The following is a 5,900-nucleotide window of genomic DNA, read 5'->3' as shown; positions in this document are numbered from 1 at the left end:
CACTACACACACACACACACACACACGCAGGTCGTTTGTTACTTGTGAGGGTGTTTTGTTTTTGTTCTTTGGTTTTGGTGGTCTTTGAGTTTTGAGACAGGGTTTCTCTGTGTAACCCTAGATCTCCTGGAACTTGCTCTGTAGAGCACACTGGCTTTGTGCTAAGAGATCTGCTTAACTCTACCCTTGAAGTGCTGGGATTAAAGATGTATGCCACCATTGCCTGGCAAAAGAGAGGGTCTGATCTCATGCTTGCTGAAGATGAGCATAACTTTGAACAGTCTTGATCTTTCTGCCTCAACCTTCCACATACTGGAATTATAGAACAATTTTATAGATAAGACTTGTTCCTTAGTCATAGATTAATGAACAGCACCAGAAACATGCATTTCTAGTAATAACGTGATGGCCATGCTGCTGATCTTCTGTCCTAACCCTATTCTTGACACCAGACACAAATGTAATTCATATTTATGCTGCTTTCAGAAAGCTCAGAACATCAAACAAGTCAAGCAAAACATGCATCTGAGGCCCTCTTGCAGTACAGAAAAGCAGCTGCAAGAAAACCCGCTGTGACTCTCACAGGAGGATATGCACTACCAGTAGCCAGACCTATGTCCACTGAAAGTCTTTGGAGACTTAAAATTCCCAAGTTACTGATCTATTGCTCAATGAAAAGTGACTAAAATGCTTTTATTTTACATACTGACTGTAACATCAAATTGTGAATATTCGATGATGTGTGAGTACTCCAGCTTCACTCAAGAGTCACAGTTATGAGCTGGGCCTGGTGGCGCACGCCTGTAATCCCAGCACTTGGGAGGCAGAGGCAGGCGGATTTCTGAGTTCGAGGCCAGCCTGGTCTACAGAGTGAGTTCCAGGACAGCCAGGGCTACACAGAGAAACCCTGTCTCAGAAAACCAAAAAAAAAAAAAAAAAAAAAAAAAAAAAAAGAGTCACAGTTATGCTACACTCGTAACCTTGGAAGTGAACTGTAGATACAACGTAGTCACATCAGGATAAAGACACTAGGGACACAAATGTAGTTAGAAAAGTTGTAGTGAGACATTAACATTTGCCTTGAAATAGGCCATTTATTAGAATTATAAAAGCAGACGTCACAGAAGAAACAAGCCACAGGATAATTTCAGAGTCTTTATTTTTATTTTAGTACTTCTAGTTATTAGCATCAGAGAAGAGCAATTACAAAAGATTTTTTTGTTGCTATTTTTTGGTGCCTGGGACTCACTCTTTAGACCAGGCTACCGAGAAACTCTTGGATAGAACATTATCCATTATCTGTGTATGAAATAAAACATCGATATATTTTTCTTTTTTCTCTTGTGACAGGATGTCCTAGAACTTGCTTTTGGGCACTGGGAATCAAACTCAGGGCTCCTGCAAGAAAGAAGAGCCAGTGCTCTTAATCAATGAGGCACACTTTCCTCTCTTCAAGTCCCTACTTATTCCTCCTCTGTTGTTTTTTGCCTTCTTTTCGTTCTGTAGGCTGACTTGTCATTCTGTAAGTTGTTTCCTTTAATGTAGTCAAAGCCTACACTTTGGCAAGGGAGTTTGAGGCACAGTAGGAAAAAAAAAATCCAATTTGATGACCCTGTTTGTCAGTTCTTGCCATTGTCATGAGCCATTGTCTATAGTTTAAATGACTTTTCATTAGTACTATGGCAACAGGGTCTTATGTAGCCCAGGTTAGCCTCAAACTCACTGTGCAGCCAAGGGCAACCTTGAACAATTCATCCCATTGCTTTCACCTCAAGAGCTGGTATAATACAGGCACCCATGCTTGGTTTATGAGCTGCTATAGATTGTCTTTTGTTATTTTCTATAAAGTCAGTGAAGGTATACATGGAAGGTCTGCATGATCTTCAGTTCCCTTGTCACTGAAATTATGGGCGGTAAAGAACCATCTGGTGTGAGCATAAATCTTGAACTCAGCCACCTGGAATATTAACCATCTCAAGAGTAATCTGAACCATGTCTTTAACCCCTTAATTGATCACTTTTTAAGTTTGGGGATTAAAGGCATGCACCACCTCCACCTGGTTGACTACACTTTAAAACAAAGCATTAGATAGGGGCTTGCTAATATTTTCTGGGGTTTAAGTCTATTATCATCATGGTGGGGAGCATGTCAGCATTCAGGCACACAACTGGAGTTTGACATCTGGATCCACGGGTAGGAAGAAGAAAGTCAACCACTGGTCCTGGCTTGAGCTTCTGAAACCTCAAAGCCCTAATGACATAACTCCTTCCTAATCCTTCTAAAGTAGTGCCACCTCCTCCCACCTCCTGATGGCTTAGTGGCAAAATATGAGGCGATGGGATTCATTCTTCTTACACCATCTTTGGTAGATTGATTTCTGTGCAGGGTGAGATAGTACCAATATGTTAAGAATCACTTGGCAAAGTGGCTGTATGTCTCTTAATTATATGGTGTTTGTATCTTTGTTGAGAAGTGGGTGGCTATGTCTCTAGGTCCTGTATTCTCTCTCACTGAGTTACAAGCCTACCTATGTGGCAGTAGCTTGTGGATGCTGTGGTACAGCCTGTGTGTGTATTCATTTGAAGCTTGGTGTCATGTGGCTCAGTAAGATCTCAAATTCTCTATGTGGTCTTTCTGATCATCCCCTGCCAACTCCCAAGGGCTGGAATTCACAGGTATGAGCTACCATGTATGTCAAATAATTTGACACCTCTAGCATTACTTTTTGCTCAGTATTGACTAGACAAGAGTTTTGGTTTCTCTACCATACCATCAAGTTGTTTTTGTTTGTTTTGGTTTTTTGAGACAGGGTTTCTCTGTGTAGTCCTGGCTGTCCTGGAACTCACTCTGTAGACCAGGCTGGTCTCAAACTCAGAAATCTGCCTGCTTCTGCCTCCCAAGTACTGGGATTAAAGGCGTGCACCACCACGCCCGGCCTTGGTCGTTTTTTTTTTTTTTTTTTTTTTTTTTTAAAAACTATGTTAAGAATGTCATCAGAATTTTGGTGAGTATAGTGCTAAATCCACAGACTGTTTTTTGATGCAATTTAGACGATATTCTGTTGATTCATGAAGTTGGGCGTGCTTCTTCAACCTTTTTATACCAGATCAATCCCCCTTCCAACATACTTAGGCTTGCAAGAAACATGGATTTCCTGAAGTAGAGACTGGTAGTATGTGGTTACCATGGAAGCCTGATCTACCTATAGTTGTGACTCCAACTTTCTGCTCACAGAGCCGTCGTGTCATTGAGCATTTCTTCCTTTTAAAAAAAACCCATTTTTCATATAATTCATTTTGATCATTTTTCCTTCCTTGAACTCTTCCCCACCCATCCAACTCCACATTCATTTACTTAAAAGCAAAACGAAACCTGTCCCGTTGTGTCTGGATTGGGGTTTCTTGAAGTCATTTACCAGTCTTTCCGACTGCTTTTCTTTATAGATGCCTGAGCCTGCAAGAAAGGGGCTTGATGCAGACATCGGATCTCATATCTCGGACCAAGCGCTCCAGTCTCTTACACTCTGCACATTGGAGGACTATTTCTTAACTCCCATTTGTTTCTTGCTGCTTTTTAGTGGTCCTGTCACTTATTTCTTGACCCATCACCACCTTCCTCTTCTAATTTACACGGAGAACTCAACACCATCTTACCACAGGTGTATTTTTAATCTTAATGCTAAGAATATGTGATGAATTACCCAGTTAAGTATTCAGAAAATGAGGTGCTTTTAAAAAAATTTATTTATTTGTTTGTTTGTTTATTTATTTATTTATTTATTGAGAGTACACTGTCAGTCACTGATCAGACACAGCAGAAGAAGTTAGATATCGGATCCCATTACAGATGGTTGTGAGCCACTACGTAGTTGCTGGGAATTCAACTCAGGCTCTCTGGAAGGACAGTCAGCGCTCCTAACTGCTGAGCCATCTAGCTAGCCCAGGAACTGAGTTTTAACACATATCCCTTCACACTTCCTTCTGAAGAGACTAGAAATTGTCTCTGAAACCCAACATACTTTGAAGTACATGCTGTGGGATAGAATGATGAAGTTTGCAAGAACTGGGAGTATGTATAACACAGAGACTAAATTCAACTCTTTTATTTGATGACTCTCTCTAGCATTCCCACAAAATGATATGCTGGCTTGCAAAAATTGTGACCAGTACCTCCCAAGTTCTAAGTTTATCTTTGCACAGCTGTTGTTTATACAAAACCATATACAAATGTGGAGACAGCCCTTGGGTTCCCCCCCCCCCCCGGCCCCAGGAATATGGCCCTGTATTTGCCGACTCGCTGGGATGCTTTTGGAGCGTTCCCGTGTGCTTGTTACTTTGATCCTGATTGCCTTACCAACTTTTATATTAGCATTATTACCTTGAAGCAAGGCAAACTCTGACAAGATGGTCTCTTGTAATTATAGAAAACTGAATAGTTTTCTTTTACCCTTTCTTCTGATACCAAAGTTTAAACAAAGTAACCTTCGGTTTTCAGTTCAGATTGTAATCCTTCCGCGAAGAGCGATCTAGTTTGCCTTCCGATGTCTTGGGAAGATCCATGCCGCCACCTGCTGGTTTATTCAGTCTGTGTGTATCATTTTATTTACTTGTTAATTTCTTTTTCTTTTGTTGAAACGGAGGTTCTTTATTTTGTAGCGGAGATTTTCCACCCCTACCCGAACCACCTCGGTAGTAAGATTAGTGAATTGCAGGTACCTTGATTGTCCATAAGCAAACAATCTTGTGTCCTTTATTATTCATTGGACACCTAAAGGGAACTTAGAATAGAATGTGAGTTATTTGTCAGCGGGAATCAACAAAGTAACATATCCTTTGATTTTCTAATACGCAGTGGCGTCTGATCTCTTTCATGTGGGTTTTCACGGTGTCAGTTACCAAATTTTGACAGTTCTTTAAGTGAACAGTTTCTCTGGGGCAAGTACAATACCTCTGAGCTATCGTTCGCCCAGGTTTTGCTTTGGCGTTTAGGAATTATTTTCCATTACTGCTAGCGAGTAACGTTCTTCAGCGCATTTTGTCTCAAGGTTTGGAGCCATCAGGTTCCCAGAGAAAGATTAAAATGTCCAAGATTGAAAACTTCGAGCGTAAGCTCACCAAATAGGTCACAACCAGTACTCTGATAATGTAGGAACCGAGGAGCCATCTTGTGAAGCATTTCCACCCTTCCCCTTCCTCGCTCGCTCGAGCGCACCAACTAATTCATCAGAACTTCTAGTCTCCAAGACGCCGAGCGATACAAGGTGGGATGTACAAATATAAGACATATTGAAATTTTGCATAGACATGGTGTGTGACCTAATGTACATTATTTGACGTTTATGTGTATTTGTCAAAAGCTGTAAAAATAAGGATAATCCTTCATTATCACGCAAAATATGAAATCCACGCATTATGTCACTGAGTTTACATACCTCCATGTTTATTCATTTTAATTTTTTAGATTATAGCTGGACCCAAAGGTCCAATAAAACGTCAGACTTCCAATCTTAGTGGCCACTCCTCTTCTGGTCTCTCCGCCTTCAGCGCCGCGCTTAGTTAAAAGCGTGCAACGGCTTGCTGCAGCCATATTTGCTCATTTCCCGTGGATGTGAGGTTCCTCAGTGGTTTCTCTCCATCTAAGGGGCTTTGGGGGAACATTTTTAATTCCCCTACCACCATGCCTTATGGTGTATTTAAGAAAACATATCAAAAGTCCATAAGATTTTTGACGTTTTGATATGTTCTTGTCAGGTTTTCTTGACACGTTCTCTATATTTTTTGATATTTGTAATATTTTCAGTCAATTTTTCATTTTTGGGGAATATTTCCTTGTGCATTTTGGTTGGCACCTGTGTGTGGTGGACTTACCTTTCTTTGAGTCTTTCTAGATTTTTGCCCAT

General features: G+C 40.7%; 1 pseudogene; it reads right to left on the bottom strand.

The window, feature by feature from the left end:
- Positions 1-5,900, bottom strand: part of LOC127674519 (40S ribosomal protein S2-like) — a 36,495-nt pseudogene extending 30,595 nt beyond the window's left edge.

The sequence above is a fragment of the Apodemus sylvaticus genome, chromosome X, assembly GCF_947179515.1.
Source record: "Apodemus sylvaticus chromosome X, mApoSyl1.1, whole genome shotgun sequence".
Classification (NCBI taxonomy): domain Eukaryota; kingdom Metazoa; phylum Chordata; class Mammalia; order Rodentia; family Muridae; genus Apodemus; species Apodemus sylvaticus.
Note: the sequence above shows the minus strand (reverse complement) of the source record. Positions and strands in the feature narration are given on the sequence as shown.